A 24889-nucleotide genomic window follows, 5' to 3' on the forward strand; every position below is an offset into this window, starting at 1 on the left:
CCACGTCTCTTAAGCTTATACCAACATGGCCATGAAAAACACCAGATTAACACAGTACGCTGTTTTATTTAACACCCCAATAAACAGCAAGCTTTTATATACTACATTTATGTACATTCTACTAGTACACTGATTTATAATCAGCAGATAGTTAAGTGACTGTATGCTCAGTCTCCTGACTTTTGATCCATTATTTCCTTTCCCATCTAAATCCTTCTCTTGATAAATTTTTGTCAAAGAAGGTTGGGAACTTTCATCTTCTACTAGTTTTTCTATAATTTATATACATTTACATTTTATATATTCTGAGGCATCCCATTCTAGTTCACAGCAAAATCTTTTGTTGGCCAACTAGGTTTCCCAATGCAAAACAGTGTATTTGAACATTTACAATCTTATAGCTATGGGCAGTGTTCCTCTATATGAAAAATGATCCATAAATAGATTGAAAAGGAAATCTGTCAAAAAATGAGTAAATGTAGCAAAGGCAACTCCACTGGTTTACCTTGACAGTGACATTATAAGCATTAAGAAAAGAATCCCTATGTTAATAACAAGAAATAGCCTGTGACCTTAAGATCTGACCTTCAAATAACAGACCATGTTGGAAGTTAAAAGGCTTAGATAAGTAGACTTGGGAACGCGAAGGTGACTGATATTCACGTTCAGAAATTATGTCAGAGTGTATCACAACTGTGGGATAGGAAATAAATTTGCACAGGGATGCCTTTCTCGAATGAATGTAGATTACTCTAAAACATTTGGTATAAACATCAGGACACCATCTCTTCCATAAAGTTTGAGATTACCACTGTAGGCTACCTGCAGTGTTTAGGATCCCAATTCTCCTTCCATCCACTGCTGCTTGTAGTCTTTCAATGATCCTTTAATCTTATCCCCATTTCTTATAATCCCCAGTCTCACAATTCAACAACTGCCTTTCTCAAATAACTTCCAATTATATGTCTAATCCTAACCTCACTTGCAAATTTCAGACTTACTTTCCCAGTATGACTGATAGATGCTTTACATCCAGTGCATCTGGATGATATGCACTGCACATGTAAATGTCCGAACTATCATTTTGTGCCACTAAAACCTGTTCTTCGCCTTGTATTCCTTCAGTTAAATGGCAGTAGCCTTCTTTTGTACCTCCAGGCTCAAATCCTCAGCATCCCCTCCTTCATCTTCCCAATCAGTTATCAAATGCTGTATTCTAGCTCTATTATCTCTCTTACAGCCACCTCTTTTCTATTCTGTCACTATCCTGGTTATTAACCTCAAAACTACTAAAATAAACTCCTAAATGGTCCTACCTTGCACAGAACTATCAGAGTAAGCCTTTTAAAACACAGCTCTGATCAGGTCTCTCTTTATACAAGATTATTCTCCAAAGCCTATCATCAAGAGTTCACAGTGGTATTCTATGGAAGTTAGAATTGCAAGCAATTTTTTTGCTTGTTTGTGGTTTCCTAATTTTAAAACAACAGGTATTACAAAAAAATATTGTTTTTAGAAGAGGTACAAGTACTTAAGAGTTCAAAAACAACAAGAAAAAGAAATCCTTGGCATCTCATAGGACATATACCTAATTTTTCAAAACTAATGGCACATTAACAGTTTTTAAAAAACATGTTAAAAAATAATAAAGAAAAATTAAAATAACACCAACAATAGAAATTAAAAGGCTATGTAAACCTGCATGTCCAACAATAAAGGATTAAATAAATTTATGGCATTAGCCATACAATGGAATATTATAGAACTATGAAAATATTATAAAATATTTAATGACATGAAAAGATGACTATATTAAATTAAAAAGCATGCTTCAAAATATGATCCCATTAAATGCATGCCTGCATAAAATGCGCAGAGAGAAAAATATACACATTATCAAAGGTTACTGCTGGTATTAAAAATATTTTTTAAATGGGTGATTTTGATATCTCTTTTTGTTTGCCCATATTTCCTAATTTTTAAAAATAGTAAATATGCACAACTTGTAATATTTTTTTTTAAGTTTCTCTGCATGTGGTTAGAAGTCTGTTGATACAAGCTCTAACCACAAAAGTAAAAATTATTGAAATTTAAGGTTTAAAAAAAATTTTTTTAAGACTTTCAAAGCAGCCACCTTGGAAGCTACTTATTCCAATACGTTCCATTAAACTTTTTTTGTACATTCTGAGTTATGAACCTCACCAAAAAAAGAAAAAAAATGCACACATTAATTCACAGTCAGATCCAGTTACCTTGCCTCAAGATGACATCATCCAGCATGACTAGATTACTCACTACTTTGTTGTGAATAGTTTATGGCTATTCCATGACAAAAATTAGCCCTAATTTTTTTTCTGTTTTACTGAGATACAACATACATATGAAAAGTACACCAATATTAAGTTTCTGATGTAATCTAAGTATCCATGTAATCACTACCCAGGGAAGACACAGAACATTTCCAGCATCTCAGAAGGTTCCCTTTTGCCCTTACCAATCAATATTCACTCCCCAAAGGTAACCAGTATTCTGATTTCTGTATCTATTAGTTGGCATGCTTGTGAACTGCACATAAATGAAATCATACAGTATAAAGTCTTTTGTGTCTCACGGTTTTTGCTCACCAAAATTTCTAGAGATTTATTCATGCTGTTGCATGTATCAGTTATTTATTTTTTAATGCTATGTAGTTATCCACTGTATGAATGCACCTCAACTGATTTATCCTTTATCCTCACTCTTGATGGACATCTGGGTTGTTGCCAGTTTGGAGGCTATTATGAAGAATGCTACTATGAACATTTTTGCACATATCTTCAGGTGGACACATGCACTCACTTCTCTTGAGTATATATCTGGAAGTTTAAATGCTGAGTCATACGGTTTAACTTTAAAAGAAACTGCTGAATGGTTTTCCAAAGATGATGTGCCATTTTATACTCCTACCAGCAATGTATAAGCATCTTGATGTTCCACATTTGGCATGATCAGTCTTTTAAATTTTAGTGATTTGAGTAGGAATGAAATGATATTTGCATTTCCCTGAGGATAAAGGATGTTGAATCCCTTTACATGTGCTTACTGACCATTTACCTTCCTTTTTTATTTGTCTTTTCAAGTTTTGGGCCAGATTTTAAAAACTGGACTTTTTAAATTATTGGTTTGTAAAAATTCTTTGTATATTCTGAACCAAGTCCTTTATCAGATATACGTACTGCAAATATTTTCTTCCAGTCTATGCCTTGCCTTTTCATTTACTTAATGAAGTCTTTTGAAAAGACTTTAAGTTTTAAATTTGATGACATTCATTTTATACCTTTTTTTCTTTTATGTTTGGAGCTTTATGTGTACTAAGAAATTTTGCCTTCATGAAGGTCAAAGCAATATTATCCTATATTTTCTTCTAGAAACATAATGGAGTCTTTTGATGAACAAAAGCTGTCGGTTTTAATGATGTCCAACTGATAAATTTTTAGTACTTTGGCATTGTATTTAAGAAATCTTTGCCTACTCTAAGGAGATGACGCTATTCCCTAAGTTTTCTTCCAGAAGGAAACTGTTCTGTCTTCACATTTACTTTTTTTGCATATGATTTACTTGAATTACTTTTTTGCATATGATTGGAAGTAGAGCTCTTGGTTCTTTTTTGGTTTTTTTTCCTTCATACAGATATTTAATTGCCTCTGCACCATTTATTGAAAAGACCAGCCTTTCCCCACTGATCTGCAGGGATGCCTGGATCATAAATCAGGTGACCATATATATGTAGGTATTTTTCTCAACTCTATTGCTGTTAGTCTACTAATCTACTCTAATTACCACATTGTCTTAATAACTTTACAACAGCTTTACATTAATTCTCAGCCACTACGTCTTTAAATATTACTTTTGCTCCATTCTCTTCCCCTGCCCCTTCTAAGACTTCAATTATATTTGCCTTTACCTATTTGCCTGTGTCCCTCACAACTCTTACATACTCTGTTTTCCATTTTTCTTCCTCTTCTGTGCTTCAGTTTGGATATTTTTCTATTGACCTTTTTACATGTTCACTAATTCTATCTTCTCACTAGTTCATTAATCCTGTGTTTAACCTGTGGTCAAGCCCATCCAATAAGTTAATGTCAAAAATATTTCAGTTATAGAATATCTATATGATTCTTCTTAATTACAGATTCCAATTCTCTGTCGAGATTTTCTGATTTTTCATCCATTTAATCCATCTTTTCCTTTTTTTTCAAAACATTCAAATTATGTTAAAATCTTTGACTACTAATTACAACACATGGATCATCTTGGGATTTGCTTCTATTTTCTATTTGTTCTTTTGATTATCAGTCATTTTCCTATTTCTTTGTATTTCTTGTAACTTTTAACTGCATGCTAGTCATTATGTATACAAGAACAATAAAGACTTCAGATCAGATTTTGCCTCAAAGAGTTTGCCCTTTCCACCATTGGGGTCTGATTTCCTTCATCCAATAACTGAAAATAGGTTGCAGTTGCAGTTTAAGTGAACTTCATATCTGATTTGGTTTGCCAAGTTCCTTGAATGTCTCTCTCCTCTACACTTAGACTGAGGAGACCTGTTGTATGAGTATTCCTCTAGCAGGACATGGCCTCCTAACATCCTGCCTCCATAGTCCATCCCCAGCATCCTTCCCCACAGCAAGACTCAGCCAATGCCCCATGCATTTGGATAAAATTTGGGAAAACTAGCCATGCATTTGGAGCTCCTCTAAATGTCAATACTTCACATCTGCCCACATGTTTGTCAAGACCTCCAACAGTTTCTTTCCTCCAGTAGAGTCCTGTGCCAGTGATGAATTATCAGTCTGTCCCTAGAAACAGCAAATACCCCTGGGGAAGAAAATTACCAGTGATCTCAGCTCATCTAGAAAGGGCTCTTTCCTCTTAGGAATTTTAGTTAATACAGTCCTTGATGATTTCACAGTTCTCCAATGTCTTTAAAAGTACGATTTTTATTTTTTATCCAGTGTTTTCTAGTTGCTGCAGTAGTACTGACTGATTGCCTGGGGCTGCATGCTGCATACAACCTAAAAGAAGTCCTCAATTTCAGAGAGTTTTTAAGAGAAAATGCAACACAACTGCAAAGCAATTCCAAATAAAATACTTCCAAAAATGTTTTGAGAAACGACAGCTTTTTAAATTAATATGTAAATTTTAAAGGAGAGAATATTCATTTGTATTTATAAATTCTGGAAGTTTGGTTTTAAAAAATTACTTAGTTACATTACATAATCACATTATTTTAAAAAACATTTTAAGATTTTAAAAACATCAGAGACTTAATTAGTAGAGACAAAATATGCTGTGGTCATATTAGTAAATAGGAAATATTTATCAATGAGCAACTGTGTCATTTCAAGGGGGTTTCTGCTTGACCCACTTCTGTTTTTCTCAATATATCATAGTTATTTATTCTTTTCATTACCAGATAAAAGTATACTTGGTAATTAAATCTTCAAAATAAATTATGAAATGTGCCAATTTGAATTTCTACTTCTCATTTTTTCTTATACTCTGAAAATAAAAGATACTTTCCATGTATGGTTTTATAGTTTACAGAGCAAGTTATAAATATTTCATTTTGCTAAAATACAAAAAAGATTAAAATGGTTGATTAATATTTTACCTAAAGATAATTTTTTCTATACCATGCCATATCTCAGTTTAAATGCTTCGCAACTCACCATATTTACCTTGTTGCTATGCTCACCATTTTAAAGTAAATCACGTTGATTTCTAGCCCTGAAGTAAAAAATATAGTACATAATTTCTCTTAAGTTTAGCTGTAATTGCTGCATTTATCTGATCTAAATCCCACAAAATCTGTATTTTATTTTAATTACAGAAATGTCAAGTATATACATAAATGTAGAGAACAATATAACAAACTCCTATGTATCCTCACATCTTACTTCAGTAACTATCAACTCATGGGCTTCTTTCATCTATACCCATACCATTTTCTCCATTCCCCCACAACCCAAATTTATCTGAAAAACAAATCTCAGACACACTGTTTCTTCTGTAAAAAAATTCGATATGTATATTTACACAGGGATTCTTTCTAAACACAACCACAATGCCATCATTATACCTAAAAAATAAGCATTTCCTTAATATTCTCAAATATACAGTCAGTGTTCACATTTCCCTAACTGTTGTACACATATTTCCCTGACACAGACACAAAAAATATTTTTATAGTATCAATGACATGTAATCAATAGCAAAGCAGTGTTCTCTTTTGCCACTAGATGGTACTACTGCATAAACTTCAGAAATCCTGAGATATCTAGTTGGAGGAGACACACCTTCCCTTCCATAGGGTAAATATGTTAATGATCAGGAAACATAATTCAAGATCATATGATGTATTCCAAAGTCTAATAAGTGATTTTTTGAGAAATAACCATTGTTTTGGATTAACTTTACTCCAATGTAGGAAGTGCCAATGTTTCCAAGTGTCTTTTCACAAATCGATATTCTAAGACAAAATAAACAGGTCATGGTTCCTATTCTTTAACACCATAAAGCCTCTTAAAAGGAGAGATACATAAATAATTTCAGTACAAGGGCGTAACTGCTATGATACCATACACCCAATCCTGAAGAAATATGTGGATGGCTTAGCAAGGATGTCTGTAAAAGCACTTACTGAGCAATAATCAATTCACAGTTGAATTCAGACAATATTAGTATTTAATATTAAATAGTAATATTCATGATGTATATTATACCACATGGCTAAGAGGTCACCCTGATATTCCACTGTAGAAATTTAAGGGTCTGACTTGTATTGTTACTCTGAGAGACATTCCATTTCCACATGGAGATGGATCTAAAGATAGGTTAAAATGTTTCCCAAAAATGAATTTTGAATTTGCTCAAGCAGTTTAAAAAAAAAACAACAACAACTTTTAAAAGGGACCTCAGAATTCTGCACTACAAAAGAGACATTGAGATAGGCGTGCCAGGAACAATTCCCTACTAAGTATACTTCTGAAGTAGATGAAAGAGTAGTCCTGCTGGGAATTTTAAGTTTTTTATCTTTAAACTTTTAAAACCACATGCCATGTACAATAATTTTAGATATATTATGTTGATCTGTGTTAAAATACCAGACTATTCTTTTTTAACCTAGTAGATAATTGAGTCAGCTGTTTTTAAGGTCACCCAAAGTCTGTGGTGAGAAAAAATGTTTCTTTATAGTCTACTTAATCTCCAAAAGGACTTGAGGTAGGTATCTTGGAGATCTGTCAATTGCTATTGCCATAGAAATAAGCAATTAGAGTGGAAAAGATTTATAGATACATAGGGAGGGAGGGAGGGAGGGAGGGAGAGAAAGAAAGAAAGAGAAAGAGAGAGAGAAAGAGAGAGAGAAAGAGAAAGAAAGAGAAAGAAAGAAAGAAAGAAAAAAGAAAAAGAAAAGCTCATATGAGTAAAAGGCTGAACTGTTATGATAATGAATACAAAAGTAAAAGAGGAGAGAAAATAGTTCAGTGATATACAGAAGCTTGAAGAATAAGGGAGACCTCAAAATGCATGAAAAAAGAACTAGAAGAGACTAGGAAATGAATAAGGAATAAGAGTAGTGAGCAGACAGGAAGAAAGGGTCGGAAACCCAGATGTTAAAATAGCCAAGGCACAGAAACAACACGTAGCAGGAAGAATTTTTTAAAAGAGAAGGAGGTAACAGTTTTGTTGAATCTCCAATTCTATAAAGTTATTAAATTCAGTGAGAGGAGAATCTGCCTAAGTAGCTGGAAAGTAAAACAGTTAAAGTTTTAACCTTAATTATTTTGAAATTAGAACATATTTTCCCCAGTGCAGACTTAATATTTTATAACTTTTCGTGGAGGTTATCACAGCTTTTCAATGTTATTTGGGAAACCAATTTCAGGGCGTGAAGGTGTCATGGAAATCATCTATGCTAGTGCAATGACTGTATTTTCCAAATAAGGCAACTTAATTCTAGAAGGGTACCCTAGAGTATGTAGTTTAGCTTATGGCAAAACCAGGAACAGGACCAGGTACTGACTTTCAGTTCAGGACTCTTCCCACTAGGGCACCCTGATTTTCCTGATCATCTATCATTGCAGCACTTAAGTGAAGACAAGATCTGAGAGAGTTGGGGATGATGGCAATATTTAGTACTTGAGATATATTCTAAGGTTGTGAGGCTAGTTTCTATGAATTACACAGAACACCCAGCCTCACTATAGTGATGGTTAAGTTGGCCTTTTATTTTTAAGCTTAAAAATAACTAAGAACTAACTAATGAGTCACTGGGGTTTTACAATCATTTTCTTTATACGATTTGCTGAATGAATTCAAAACATTTTGTTTAAAAATATAAATGTTAACTTTTGCAAGGAAGAGTTTACATATTACTGCTTAACTTACAACAACACACTTTTAAGTAAGTGTCTAATCCCAAGTTTACAGAAAGGAGTACTGAATAAAAATGGATAAACTACAATTAAAAGTCACAGTCTTGATACCTTCATATTAGATGCCTCAGTTTCCAGTTTTGTAAGATGATTGGAATTATCTTCTAGCTCTTGTCGAAGATTTGAGTTCTCCATCTTCAGTGCCTCAACTTGCTTTAACAACTGATCATATGAAGCTGCAGCCATCCTTGGCTACCCTTGGACCTATAAGGTTAAAAACGATTTTGAAATTCACTACTAAAAATATAGTGGCTGCTTGTTTACAAAGAAAGGGATAAAGAAACAAAACCCTGGAGACACTTAATAAGAATTGTGTTTATGTAGTAGTTTCCATCTCAAAACAATATTGTGCAAGTAGCAGCATCTTTCTAAGAGGATGAAATACTGGGGTCTTAATTAAAGACAGGACTAAAATAGAAGAGAACTTCAGTAGTGTTTGAAAACATTTGTCTTTTCACAGGTGGATGAGATTTCTATCAGGTTAGAATTTTTCCAAGGTTTTAAAGATATTTTAAATGGCAAGACTTAGGAAATATAATCATTGATAAGAAATTTATTTATATTGGTAATATTAATTTATTTCTGGATTTTGTCCAATAGTCACATAATTTTAAAGCCAGAATGGATTAATGAGATTAGGTATTGCATTCTACCACTTTTCATTTGATAAAAGGCTAGTCTTAAACATTATCCATACGGAAGTATGAAGTTCCAAGAAGGCCTCATTAAAAAGGCAGTCATTAACAAAATGGACACAAGGGAGAAGTTTAGATTGAGACTTCAAATCTTTTGGATAGAAAGATGATAATAATTACTAGTATAAATTCTAATACATTCATCCAAAAGGATGAATATAACAGGCCATGCTATGGCATATGCATCTTGGGACCCACTGTGTTCAGACTGAGGCTGAAAGACACTTAAAGAAAACTGATGATTTTAGGAGTAGAGACTGTCAAAGTGAAGTGAAGAAGAGCCTGGCTATTAATTACATGACTATGAAAGAAGAGGGGAGAAAAGAAAGATATAGAAGATAGCCAGGTAATAAGAGGTCCTTGGCCTGAAGAATTAGAGAATGCTAGGAGTTACGTTCAGACTAACCAAGTTTCAAAGACCCAGATTCTCTTTTTAGTTTAATCCCAAACTCACTTAGGAATAAATCAAATTCTACCTATATTTAAAAGCTAAAAAGTATAACAAAGTTTGTACTCAAGCAATACTTAAAGATCTGGACATTAAAAAAATGTTTCTGTAATAAAAATCCACTACACAAAATAAGGCAGACAAATTATAACACTGGCTAGTCATGACAATATTGGGGGTTCAGCAACTGGAAGGTCCCTAACAAGGGAAATCAAAGGACTCAGGTCTCGTCTGTTCTCGAATGGCTAGAGTCAATGATAAACCTGGTGCAACCCACCGTCTCCTGAGGAGGAAACGGAATCCTGGGAGGAGGTGGGGATCACTCACAAAAGTCTTTACTGCTGAAAAAAATGACTTGTATTTGGAGATCTGGGTCTTAATTTCAGTCTTGGTCCTGTTTTTACCTTTGCCCCTTCATTGTAATTCATTTCACCATTTGTACAATGGACATTTACTACCTGTTCTAATATAATTTACAGGGATATTGTTAGAATTAAGGAACAAAAGGAGGGTCTAAAAATAAAAGTGCTGTGTAAGTTATATTACGAAAATACACTTGAAACATAACTTCCTTAGAAAGACCTACTGTTGATCTATTGTTGTAAGCCCCAGTCCCCCAACCAATGGACAGGAGGTGAAGAACAATTCACCCTCTTGAAAAGGACAGAGATGTCTCAAAAACAAGGGAGAAATTCATAGGTGGGGTCACTTATCTGTTTTACACCATACCACTAATAAGCAGGTCTGGAAAGAGGTAGCACATTAAAAACCATGTGACAGAAGTGGGGATCTGACAGTATTTAATAATGTAAGCCCTAAAATTCTTCATTTCAAATAAAATCCTAACAGGTAATTTTCCACTAAAACAATAAAATAAGAGAAAAGGTAATAACACAGAGAAAGAGCAAAGTACACAGAAGTATGCTAAGACACAGAGGTTATAACCTCACACAATCACAAAAAGAACCAGATAGGCAAAATGAACATGAGACTACTAAAAGTGCTCTTTACTGGAGGGAAAAGAATTCAGCCCTTCAGATGGACAATTAAAACATTTGACCATGGGACTTCCCTGGTGGTCCAGTGGTTAAGACTCCACGCTCCCAATGCAGGGGGTCCGGGTTCGATCCCTGGTCAGGGAAATAGATCCCGCATGCTGCAACTAAGGCCCGGCGCAGCCAATAAATAAATAAATATTAAAAAAAAAAAAATTCGATCACCTTTTTTTCCCCCCTCCAGAATCAAATCATTTAAGTCATTTCTGCTTTAGAAAGCAGGGTGCTTTCATACAATTTTACAGGAAAAATAAGACGTTTCATGGAGTAATACTTTGCCTTAAATCCTTGCAGGATGTTGCAGCCATCCCTAAGTCAAAACTGCTTACTGAAAAATTTAAGAAATCATAAATTTATTTTAGAATGCCTTTTATACAATCACATGAATTTCATACCAAATATATCTTAAATGAAAGTCACTCAGCATCATTAAAAATACCAAAATTTATCACATGAAATGGGGAAAAACTCTGCATCTTTCACACTACTGAGAATATACAAAGATCTAAATTTGTTTTTCAGTAAGGATACCCAGTAAAGAGATCCTCACCCCTTAAGAGTAAGGTAGGGGAGAAGAAAGCAAAAGGACTGTTATTTAGATTTTTATCCAAATGTTGACTGGAAAACAAATTTACAAGCATCCTAAGAAATTAATGCAAGGAGGCAGAAAAGCTTAGGCAGGCAATTAGAATTAAATCTGAAGGATTCAATTAGAATTAAATCTGAAGGATTCTTTATTATAATTTAAGAAGTTTGGGATCACTCTTTAAAAAATTAGTTAAACTGCTTTTATTGTTTTGTTTTAATGAATTAAAAAAAGATGTATTTGCCAGTACTGTTAGATGGTAATGAAAAAAGAGGAAAATACCAATAGAAAGAGAAGAAACCAAAAGAGTCATAAAAGACTACTTTGCTCAATTCTATGTAAATAAATTTGAAAACTAAATGAAATAGATAATTTACTAGAAAATGTAATTTATCAAAACTAACAACAGGGCTTCCCTGGTGGCGCAGTGGTTGAGAGTCTGCCTGCTAATGCAGGGGACATGGGTTCGAGCCCTGGTCTGGGAAGATCCCACATGCCGCAGAGCAGCTGGGCCCGTGAGCCACAAGTACTGAGCCTGCACGTCTGGAGCCTGTGCTCTGCAACAGGAGAGGCCTCGATAGTGAGAGGCCCACGCACCGTGATGAAGAGTGGCCCCCGCTTGCCACAACTAGAGAAAGCCCTCGAACAGAAACGAAGACCCAACACAGCCATAAATAAATAAATAAATAAATAATTTAAAAAAAACTAACAACAAAAAGAGATGGAAAACCTAAAATTTACAACAAAAATCACTATTATAAAATCGACATTATTCAACATATTAATAGGTCTACACAGAAGAAAAATATTATCATGCCAAAGGTGATGAAAAGATGCCTTACAAATTCAATGTCCAGTTTTGTTGAAAATACTGAATATAATAGGACACTTTTTTTTTTACCACAATATATAGCAGCCCAAAGCCAGTACCACAGCATATGGAAACACTGGATATACTATATTGCTAAACTAAGGTAAAGCCCATTTTTACCACTCTTACTCATTATACCAGTCAACACAATTAAAGAATGAAATTAGAAAGGAATACTATTGGCAGATGATATAATTATATACCTAGAATATCCAAAAGAATCAACTAAATATTACCACAACAAGATAGTCTAGTAATTTAGTGTAGTACAAAATATACAGAAATCTTTCCTTTATATGTGCAAAGAGAAACCAGATAGAAGATGAAACGGAAGAAAAGATCTTATTTATAATTAAAAAAAAGCACAAAAAACACAGGCATAAACTGAACAAAGAGTTCAAAACATATTATGAGGAAAACTATAAAACGCTTCTGAAAGACACAAAAGTACATTTCAACAAATGGAAAGACATACCTTGTTTGTGTACGTAAAGATTCAGTATCATAAAGATGTCATTTCTCCCTAAGTTAACATATAAATTTTATATGGTCCCAATATAAATATTATATAAGACTGGCTTTTATTTTGTTTTCTGCAGCTAGAAAACTGAAAAACACAAACAAGCAAAAAAGGGAAAACATGAAAAGAGAAGAATAGGAGTACACCTACCACATATTAAATTACTGTACAAGGCCATTATAAGTAAAATAGTATGAAGTTAACTGTACTGTACCAGTAAGTTAATTTCTTAGTTCTGATCATTATACTATGGATATGTAAGATGTTAACATTAGGAGAAGCTAAGTGAAGGGTATATGGGAACTCTCTGTTATTTTTCCAACTCTTTTGTAAGTCCAAAGTTATTTAAAAATAAAAAGGCTTTAAAAAGCCATAATAGGACTTCCCTGGTGGCGCAGTGGTTAAGAATCCGCCTGCCAATGCAGGGGACATGGGTTCAAGCCCTGGTCCGGGAAGATCCCACATGCCGCGGAGCGACTAAGCCCGTGCACCACAACTACTAAGCACTCTAGAGCCCGAGAGCCACAACTACTGAGCTCGCACGCCACAACTACTGAAGCCCGTGTGCCGCAACTACTGAGTCCACGTGCTGCAGCTACTGAAGCCTGCATGCCTAGAGCCCGTGCTCCACAGCAAGAGAAGCCACCACAATGAGAAACCCGTACACCGTAATGAAGAGTAGCCCTCACTCGCCACAACTAGAGAAAGCCTGTGTGCAGCAACAAAGACCCAATGCAGCCAAAAAATAAATAAAATTTAAAAGAAAAAAAAAAAGCTATGATATTGGCAGATGAATAGATCAACCAAGGGAACACATTTTTTTAAATTCCAGAAGTAAATATATGTAAATTTAGTCATAATAAAGGTAGCATCTCAAACACATGTGAAAAGATTAACTTTAAATAAACGACAATGGAAACAGGACAGCCGTGAGGAAACAGACAAAACTGCACCCTTCCTTATACTACACACTAGGGTAAATTACAAAAGAAACAGGGATTTAAATGTTTAAGAACATTACGTGGCATTTAAATCATGGAAACAGTTCTGTTTTTAACTAAAGATACTTAAATGGAATATACCTGCTTCCAAGGAGGCTATTATGGAGCAAATGAACATTTTAATTTTAACTGATTAGTTAATGGGTAAGGCACATGGAGGGCCTGTCGGAGCTCTGAAGTGATGATGTCTATTACTAGACTAGGAGTGACAGATCGGGTTCTTAGGTTCCTTTAAACAAATGCGAAAGTTTTTACTTGGTATAAAAGCTTAACTACTTTTAAATAAATAGGATACATCCATGCAGTGGAATATTACACTGGCATTAAAAAGAATGAGGTTGACGTAAAAACAAACAAAAAAAAGGGGGAGAAAACAAAAAAAGAGTACAGATCACTATGTCTCATACTGTCCATCTTATTCTAGTAAAAAATAAAAAGATTGTATAAAGATAAAAATGTCATTGAAAGGATATACAAAAGTACAGTCATTGCCTCTGGAAAAAACGGTCTCAGGTCTGCTGAGAAGAAGCTTTCCTTTTCATTGCATATCTTTGTGTAAAGTTTGAAGATCAGAGCAAAAAGTTGGTTTTTTGAAAAGACTGATTATGATTAGAGAGAGAGAAGAGCCCAAACATTTAAAATGAACAAAGTTCAAAGGTGGGGGTAACTGACTCAAGAAGAGAAAGAAAATCTTAAAAGTTCTGCAACAATTGAAAAACTGGAGCAGCAGTTAAATATTTCCCCTTTCCTTCTCCTAACACAAAAAATTCCAGATTCAAATGGTTTTACAGACACGTTCTACCAAACATTTGAGGAACAAAGTATTGCAACCTTTTCTTTGTTTTTTATAAATTTCTTTATTTTATTTATTTATTTTTGGCTGCATTGGGTCTTTGCTGCTGCACGCGGGCTTTCTCTAGTTGCGGCCAGTGGGGGCTATTCTTGGTTGCAGTGCGCGGGCTTCTCATTGCGGTGGCTTCTCTTGTTGCAGGGCACGGGCTCTAGGCACGTGGGCTTCAGTAGTTGTGGCACATGGGCTCAGTAGTTGTGGCTCGCGGGCTCTAGAGCGCAGGCTCAGTAGTTGTGGCACACGGGCTTAGTTGCTCTGCGGCATGTGGGATCTTCCCGGACCAGGGCTTGAACCCGTGTGCTGTGCATTGACAGGCGGATTCTTAACCACTGCACCACCAGGGAAGTCCCTAAGGTACTAATTTTCTTCTCGATACAGCTTTAGCCATGTTTCATAGGTTTTAGTATAAAATGTTTCCGTCTCTATTTCTTGATAATTCATAATTTTAATACTGATTTCCTCTTTGACTCAGGGATACTTCAAAGATTCTTCTCAATTATTAGGTGTATAAGATGACTTGTGAGCCATCTTTTTATTGCCACTGATTTATTGTTTATTAGATTGATTGGAGATTGTTGCCTACAAATGTTACCATTTTGAATTTTTTAAGGTTTGCCTTGTAGTCAAGAACATGACTAATTTTCATAAATAGCTCACTGAAATTTAAAAAAAAGAAAAAGTGTACAAAGTTCTCAATGTTATATACCTATTTATTGACTGTAGCATATTATTTAAATCCTCTGCATATCTGTTAATTTTTGTACTTGATAGGTGAAATTTAGAAACCCTACCATTTATTGCATATTTACAATATGTCATGTAATACAATAAGTACCATATATTAATATATATGTAATTTAATCTTCCCAACTGTGAGGTAGGTATCACTTCCCATTTTAGAGTTAAGGAAGCTGGGACTTCAAAATGGCAAATAATTTTCGTAGAAACACAGATCACGTGGCTAAACCAGGATTCAAACTCGTATTTGTTCCCAATGCTCATGCTCCTAAGACCATGTAATACTACCTCTACATGGCTTTCATGACCTGGTGTACCCGATACCAGTCTATGTTCCAAACTTATTTTCTATTAAGTTCCAGTATAACCCTTCTCCTTAAGTAATTCCCTCTTCACCATTCCATACAAACTATTTTGTACTTCTGCTCATAATTCATCTCCTTTTTTGAATGCCCCATCCTTTTCTCCTTTGCTTTGCTATCCTTTAAGGCCCAATTCTGTTGCCTTACATAAAACCTTCCTGTCTCCTACAGCCAGCCAGTAATGAGTCTTCCTGCTGATTGCACAGTAAATACTATACAACTTGGCTTAACTGCTCTCTAATTATTCCACTTTACTTTGGCAAGTTTTGTTTTCTACCTTTAAGACAAGGTTTGTATCTAATACTTAGCTTTTGTAATTCCCAAAATGCTTTACTCAGTGACAGCCACAAAAAGATGAATACATGCAAGAATAAACAGCCATGGAGAGCAAAGAAGAGAAAAAAGAGGGCACAAATTCAGAGAATGTCCAGGATGACTTTCCCATTAAAAGAGTAAGATGATGGATTTCTCTCTATGCGATTCAAATAGACAAACATTTGAGAACTTATTATTCACAAGACACCGTGCAAATATTATAAGGAGATTTTTGTGGGTTGAATTGTGTTTCCCAAAATGATACATTGAGTCACAGGTAGCTAATCCCTGGTACCTGTGAAAAGTGACCTCATTTGGAAACAGGGTCTTTGCAGCTGTAATCAAGTTAAGATAAAGTCTTACTGGATTAGGGTGGGCCCTAAATCCAGTGACTGGTACACTTAAAACAAGGCCACGTGAGGAAATGAACACAGAGACACAGGAAAAACGCCAAGTGACAACGGAGGCAGAGACTGGAGTGAGGCAGCTGCAAACCAAGGAATGCCGAAGACTGCCAGCAACCACCACAAGCTAGGGAGAAAGGCATGGAACAGATGCTCTCTCAGAGTCTCCAAAAGGAATCAACTTTGCTGACGCTCTGAGTTTGTACTTCCAGCCTCCAGAACTGTGAAAGAATACATTTCTATGATTTTAAGCCACGAGTGTGTGGTACTCTGTCACAGCAGCTCTACAACACAGGGGAAAAGATAGATTGACATGTTCCTTATTCTCAAGTATCTTATTAACTAGCAAATGGGTAGTATTCCAGTAGGAAGGGGAAATAGGATCCATATACAAATAAATCAGACGTTTGTGTCTCATCTTACATTCTCTTGGCTCACTTTAACTCTAGTCATTGCCGCATCAATCAGCTCACTGCAAGATATAAACTGACAGCACAACGGCTGTCAGGTATCCTTTTGCTTTCTGTTCTAGTCTTAGTGACGCCCCAGTGTGGGTCCCCAGCATTCATGCATATACAGCCTATAAAAGAGTGAACACTTGATGGGACAATCCTTGACTAAAGGGGAATGGGAGCTAGTAAATATAATTCTTTTCCTTAGATGGACAATTTTATATGGCTTCTCTAAAAGTCCCAGCTTTCAGGACTTTCCAAATTATCCAAAGTGGTGACCAACTTGAGAACATATACTTATACTGGCTGTCCCTCTTCGCTATTTAACACTTTCTAAGCCACTACTCCTGTTCCTGGATCACTTCCCAAAGCAAGTATTTCACACAAGGCCTTGTCTCAAGATTCTGACTTACAGGGGACCCATGCTAAGATACAAATTACCTACAATTCAGAGGCAAGTGTGGGTCCAAAAGATTGATATAGAGTCTATGGGAGTCACACCTTGCTGAGAAAATTGGAGGTAAGGGCACAAATATGGACCGGAGCTTCACTGTGGCTAGCTATCTTCACAGTGTGAGGAAGATGAGATTTGGATAGAGTACCCACAGAAATGGTACGATAACAAGACTAAAAGGTATAAAGTCACGTTGCTTTAACGTTTCTCAGTTTCTATTATAAACAATGTCAGAAGTAGCTAATATACTGACAGATAATTTATCATTTAATTAATGATAATAAAACCAAGAATCTAAAAATAGCTAGTGGAATATATATTTCAATATTCTTCATTGGATATCTGCTTACTATCTTAGTCACCATTGTATACCATACTATAAACAAATCTGGTAAATGAAAATCTGAATTTACCCAAAAAAGTAACGTTCATTCACAAAAATACAACTTTAAAAAAACCACTTCAGCTTAAAACAAGGAACTGTATGTGTATGTCTGAAAACAAATGAAGACCTGTATGTGTATGCCTAGAGTAGACAGAACAGTGGCCCCACAAAGATGTCCATGTCCTAGTCCTGGAGACCAGTGAATATGTTACCTTACAAGGCTAAAGGGACTTTGCAGATGTGAACAAGTAAAGGATCTTAATATGGGCAAATTTTCCTGGATTATATGGGTGGACTTACTGTAATCACAGGGTTTTATAAGAAGGAGAGGGAAAAGTCAGAGTCAGAGAAGGATATGTGAAAACAGAAAGGGGGTCGGAGTCAGAGTGAGATTTATTGTGCTACTCGCACAAAGATGGAGGAAGAGGCCATGAGCCAGGGAATGCAGTTGGACTCTAGAAGCTGGAAAAAAGCAAGGAAATGGATTCTCCAGACAGCCTCTGAAGGAAGTACAGCACTGCTGCTATTATGATTTTGGTCCAGTGGAAACCATTTCAGAATTCTGATCTCCAGGGTTGCAAGATAATAAATTTGGGTTGTTCTAAACACTAAGTTTGTGATAATTTGTTACAACAGCAATACAAAAAATGCCCTATGACCCAGTGATCCCTCTCCAAAGAATAAATTTCAGTGAAATCTCACTGACTGTGTAGTGATCTTAAAATAGATCCACAATTTCTTTGACCTTATACCTTCAAAAGTGGAGCTTAATTCATCTCCTCTTGTGTGGGCTGGACTTAGTGACTCACTTCTAATACAAAGAATATGGTAGAAGTGATGGGCTATGTCATAAATGGCTTCCTTCTTGCTCTTTCTCTCTGGGATCACTGGGGAAGCCAGCTGCAATGTCATGAAGACTCTCAGGCAGCCCCTTGTAGAGACCCATGGAAAAGAAGCGAGGCCAGGAGAAACAGACTGTGAGTGAGCCATCTAGGAAGTGAATCCTCCAGTCTAGTCAAGCCTTCAGATGACTGTAGCCCTCGCTGACATCTTAACTGTAACTTCATGAGAGATTCTGAACCATATACCCAATTAAGATATTCTTGAATTTCTGCCCCAGAGAAATTCTAAAGTAATAAATATTTGTTGTTTAAGCCACTAAGATTTGGGGTAATTTATTGTACACCGATATGTAACTAAAATAGTCTATAAGAAGTCATATACAAGAATGTACACCATAGCAAAGTTTGTGGTAAAGAGATTTGGAAAAAACCTAGGACCTTCACATCTGATAGACACTAAAGAACATTAGATAGCAGCGTGAGAACCACAAACTAGATGGACATAAAGTAAAATAGGTCTTAAAAACAGTATCGAGTTAAAAATGTTCAAAAGTTATGTAAATTAAAAACATAAATTTGGGTACACAGCCCCAAAGAAGTGAAAGTAGGAACTCAAACAGGTATTTGTGCATCCATGTTCAGAGTAGCATTATTCACAAAAGCCAAAAGGTGGAAGCAACCCAAGTGTCCATTGAAAAATGAATGGATAAACAAAATGTGGTATACATACACTGGAATACTATTCTGCCTCAAAAAAGATGGAAATTCTGACACATGCAACAACATGGATGAAACCTGAAGACATATCTTATATGAGGTTCTTAGGGAAGTCAAATTCATAGAGAAAGAAAACAGAATGGTGGTTGCCAGGAATTGGGGGGAAGGAGAAAATGGAGAGTTAGTGTTTACTAGATAGAGTTTCAGTTGGGGAATGTGAAAAAGATCTGGAGATGGACTGGGATACATTCACAACAATATGAATGTACTTAATGCCACAGAACTATATATACACTTAAAAATGGTTAAGCTGGTAAATTTTATGTAGGTATATTTTACAATTTAAAAAACCCTCAATTATAAAAAAGACAAAATGCTAAATATTTCACAAGAATTAACGCATATTTAAGAACATATGTGAATGAATGCCTATAAGGGGAGTGGGAATAGGGCCTGGGAATAAAGGGGAGAAGGCTTGCCTTTTATGGACGGATGATGTCATGATTTGATTTACAAAAACAATGTTCAAGAACATATCTATTACATAACATGTGAGATGTCACCTATACCAAAACAAGAAACCGTCTAGGTAGCTTTCCTTCTACGAGGTGAACTTACAGAAATCAAGAACCACAGATTATTGACTATTAGAACTAGAACATCTAGAAATAACTTCATCTAACCTCATTTTACATTCATGGCACTTAATACTTCAAAAGTAATTTGCTTTTCAGAATTATCTGCTATTCCAAGCAGATCTTACAAGGCACGGTGTTTCAAAGAGCAAACCACCACATTCTTTCAGTTAGAAGACATTTTAGATGATATAAATCTTTAAAGATCCTAGGAGTAGCCAAAGCAATCAGTGTTTTCAATGCAATAGCAATAATATTTCACATAGTTCTATTGTAAGTTTCTTAGAGGTTAGTTTCCATGTCTTATTTGATTCCTCTGAACCTTTATAGGTCTGGCATTTAGTAGATACTCAAATGTGTAGTGAATATATTTCCTCAAGTCATCTTTTCTATATTATATTGCCCTATCCTATCTTATGTGCTATGTAAAATTCCAGAGTGTAGTACCAAAAAAAAAAGAGGAGGGAGGTCAAAATTAAAGAGAACATTTAATATAAAAGGACTGTTAAATTATGTAAAATTAGTAAAAAGAGAAAAATGGTAAAATAAAAATCCAAAGAGCAATGCATGAAAAGACTGCAATTAATAGCTTTGATTCAGTTCATAGACCTACTTATGACTATTTAACTTTTGAACTCCTTAATAGCTCAATTCCGGCAATATCAATTAACAATGAATAATTTCAAAGACCACTAAAGTCAACAGTACAGTCTTACATTAGGTACTTCATAATATAAGGGGAAAGAAATAAACTTTTCTTACTTCAGTTCTTTATTTCTTATTTAATTCCAAAAAATATATCAATCTAATACTGTTCTGTTTAGTTGAGTTTAGTTGATTAATAAGATGATAGTTTCATAGAGTTAGAACAAAATAGAAGACTTATGTTCTTTACATCCCTATACAATACATGACCTTGGATAAAGTCACAACATATGCAATTAGGAATAATCTAACATTTAAAATGAAAATAATGCTACGTTGAGCTGTTTAAATCATAAAATAATTTATGTAAAAATAAGAATCATAAACTCTCAAAAACTATACCAATTGGAGTTCAAAGAAATGAATGGTATTAGCTATTAAATTTCACTTGAAAAAATTTTTTAAAATTATTGAAAAAAGTATCTTGAAGGATCTTCTGGAAAATTTGGATATACTGCAAAAAACAAAAAAATAAATAAATAAATTTCACTTGAAAATTTAATGCAACACCTTTAATTCTAGGTACAGTTTCCATCAGATTTTAAAAAGAGATCCTAAGAACTATTAACCCTGATACCCATGACTAAATAATTCTTAAAGCAAAAATAGTTTTAAAAATAAAGAATAAAATCGCTTATTTATCAGTGAAAACTTTAGTCTAATTTTATTCAAGTCCAATTCCTTATTATCTTGAAAAAAATTACTGAAACAAAAATTATAGGTTCTTTCAAGACTTTCTATTACATAAACACTACTTAAGAGACATTGATCCTGGGGGGCTTTACAAAGCCACTGCCATCCTGTTCAGAGAGTAGGGAGGTGTGACAAGCTGGCTACCATAAATAGGCATAAAGATAAGGCATTTAAAACTGTACTCAATCTGAAAACTTGTTTTTAGACATTTAATGAAACAAAAATACAGTGCAACGGAAACACTCTATATCAAGTGTATATCTTATCAATATTCACTAAACAGAAATACATCTAAAAGAAAAATCATACTGCTTTAATTTGAAATATTTGCCTATAGACTTTATTCAATGATATCTAAAACTGACCAGAGTAATAAAAAATTACTTAATAAAAAAAGACCTTAAATATTAAGCCTATGAAAAATTTATCACTGTAACTTTTCACAAAGTGATTTACATTATAAAGTGATTTACTCTTGAGTAACCTAATTAATAGCATAAAGCTATACTAACAAAGGAAAAGATCCACTGCTTCATACATAATTTATTAAGATTTCCTATAGGATTTATTTAAAGCAAAGAATTTGAGCATCTCTTTTGTGATATAGAATCAAAGTGTCTGATAAATTCCACTGTCAAAACATTCATAGCCTGATACTCTTCCTACTTTAAAAAACTAAGTTATTCTTTCTATCCAGGTTGTAATTATAAACTATGGCTTTTTGTAAATAGACTTCTGCCGCCAGCATTGCTGCAAGGGTTCTTATTCCTCTGCAGTTATCTTTCCAGCCTGGGAGGGAGAAAAGCACTGCTGCAGTCATCTGCAAAAAGGCACTACCATTGCATCTTAAAACTAACAAAGACACTGGTATCTTTCTGCCACCCTATTCACTGGCAGTTCACTTAGAACTGCAAAAGCAGGCACTTTTGGTAACCCAAATTTCACGGATCAACCAAAACCACCACTGAAGCTCTGCAGTTCCTGCCTCCACCTCTTCCTCCTCTCCCAAGGAGCCCTTTCCACTAGGTTCGTAACAGCCATCAGCAGCAGCTTCGTAACCCCTCTCCTGGCTACCACTGCATGTGTCCTTGTGGCCAGGGAGGAAAAGCAGCCTTTCAGTGGGCTAAAGCTTTTGCTCCTCGCCATGAATATGCTCCATTCTTTGTTGTCCTCTACCCGTTTCCTTAGATACTGTTATTCCACTCGACTCTGTCAACATGCATTATAAAAACAAAACCTCCTTCTAGCTTCAAAAACAGCTCTTTCTCACCAGACTCCCCTTAACACTCCCACCCCTCCCCCCCTTCTTCCTCTTCTGTCAAAAACCCTGGATCAGAAGCACAGGAAATCCATCTCCTGTGCTGCAATGGGGGGTGGGGGGGTGGGGGGGAGACGCCCCTGCCTCCTCGCTTGGCATGTGGCATCAGACCCTGTGCCAAGGAAAGACCATTGGCTTTAGGCAGTGCAAGGGAAAATCGCCTCCTTCTCCCCCGGCAGCTAGCCGGGCCATCGTAGCTCCAGCACCTACCCCATTTCCGAGCTCAGCAGCACCTCCATTCCGTCTCCAGTGACACCCAGGCGGGCTGCGCCAATACAGCCACATGTCGGTCACGTGTGCCCACGCCCAGCCAATCGGAGGGTCCCCGACGGGAAAGGGGAGCGCCCTGGTCCGCATCCAGCGGATTACACAGCTGCTTCACGCTCCGCTTCCCGACCCGCACTCCGCAGCACTCCGCACTCCGCAGCAGGACACAGGGCCCCGCCCCGCCCCGCCCCACCCCACGGCTCCGAGCCCTAGCCCGCACTTAGTGCTCACCGACTCCACCTCCGGGCAACCCACTGGAGCTGATGGAAGCGGACAAGCATAATGCGGGTGGGGTGGGGGAGGCCCACGGGGCAGGAAGATTAGCACAAGATACAAGCGGTGGGTGGGTAATAAATTACATCTCATTCGCTATTTGCTAAGATTTACATGCTTGCAACACAGAGAAACAGAATTTTACTAAATGTATTAAAACGAATAATTTTACATTACGTATCACCGATTTGTTAGGTAAATCACTGGAACTGTGTTTTAATTAAAAATACAGTCTCCAGAAAAGCTATGGTGGCAGTACAGTAGAGTAGTTGAGATCAGAATCATGGAGCCACACAGTCTGGACTGAATCTTTGCTCCCGTCACTTACTAGCTGTGTGACTTTAGTCACTTTCATTTCCCCTGCAAAACGGGAGTAGAAATGTTGAATAGAGAAGTTAATATATAGGAAGCAGTATTTAGAGCAGACCCTGACACAGTAAATGCTGTTAGTCACTACTAATCTGAGACTTAAATATTTTAATGCAAGTTCTGCATTTCACTTAAATTTAACCAAGTGAAGTTTGAATTACTAATTTTTTAAAATAAATTTATTTTATTTTTGGCTGCACTGGGTCTTCGTTGCTGCGCGCGGGCTTTCTCTAGTTGTGGTGAGCGGGGGCTACTCTGTGTTGCAGTGCGTGGGCTTCTCGTTGCAGCGGCCTCCCTTGTTGTGGAGCACAGGCTCGAGGCACGCGGGCTTCAGTAGTTGTGGCATGTGGGCTCAGTAGCTGTGGCTCGCGGGCTCTAGAGTGCAGGCTCAGTAGTTGCGGCGCACGGGCTTAGATGCTCCGCGGCATGTGGGATCTTCCCAGACCAGGGCTCGAACCCGTGTCCCCTGCATTGGCAGGCGGATTCTTAACCACTGCGCCACCAGGGAAGTCCTTGAATTACTAATTTTTATGAGTTAGAAGGACAAAATCCAAATTGCCAAGAATTTAAAGTGGATTTAAATTCTGTTTAAATGGGGATGGGGGGTGGAATCAGTTTTCATGATCTATTTCAAATTTAAAAGGATACTTAACTTTAGGTTTTTTAATGAAATGTATTTACTATAATCTTTTAATTTTTCAAATTAATAGCATGAAAAGCAGCAAGCAAGCTATTAAACAGCACACTTGGAGCAATTTCATTTTATTAAAAATGGTATAAATTAGAAAAGTAATAGACAAATAGCAAAATGCTCGTAGATGTACACACAATCGATGTTCACAGTGGTTATCCATGGAAGGTGGGATCATGGAGTGACTTCTGCTTTTCCTTTCTGCTTTTGGATATTTTTTTCTTTATCTCTGTATTATAATGCCTAATATATAGCAAATACCCCCTAAATATTTGTTGAATGAACAAATGAACAAACATCAATCACATATTACTAGTAATTTACAAGTAGAAAAATTATATATTACATAAAAGTTTAAATATATTTAGAAACATGTTCCCTTGATATTTGAAATAAAGGAAACATAAATCAATTTGGTTCTATCTTAAATATCTCTTTTGTCAAGATGACTTAGTTTTACAAAAGGCTTTCAAGATTCTCTTACTGAAAGTGCATGATTCATTGAACAAGACTTATTTATACAGTCATCAACTATTTGTGACAAATTCTGAATAGATAATTTCTCATAAGGCCTGAAACTTCTGGAAAGGAAAAGTACCCTTCTAAACAAAGAATACATTTTAGAAGCTCCTAAAAATAACTTCTTAGTACCCTAAGAAACAACTCTATTACTCTTGACTCAGACTATGACTCAAGCTATTATTTAGTATACCAGTTTGTAGCCAAAATATTTGTCTAAATTTTTATTACATGTGTTGTAACAGTT

General features: G+C 35.8%; 1 protein-coding gene across 1 annotated transcript in view; it reads right to left on the reverse strand.

Moving 5' to 3' along the window:
- APC (APC regulator of WNT signaling pathway) overlaps positions 1 to 24889 on the reverse strand; it is a 133113-nt gene that overhangs the window by 77475 nt on the left and 30749 nt on the right.

The sequence above is a fragment of the Eubalaena glacialis genome, chromosome 4, assembly GCF_028564815.1.
Source record: "Eubalaena glacialis isolate mEubGla1 chromosome 4, mEubGla1.1.hap2.+ XY, whole genome shotgun sequence".
NCBI classification, from domain to species: Eukaryota; Metazoa; Chordata; class Mammalia; order Artiodactyla; family Balaenidae; genus Eubalaena; species Eubalaena glacialis.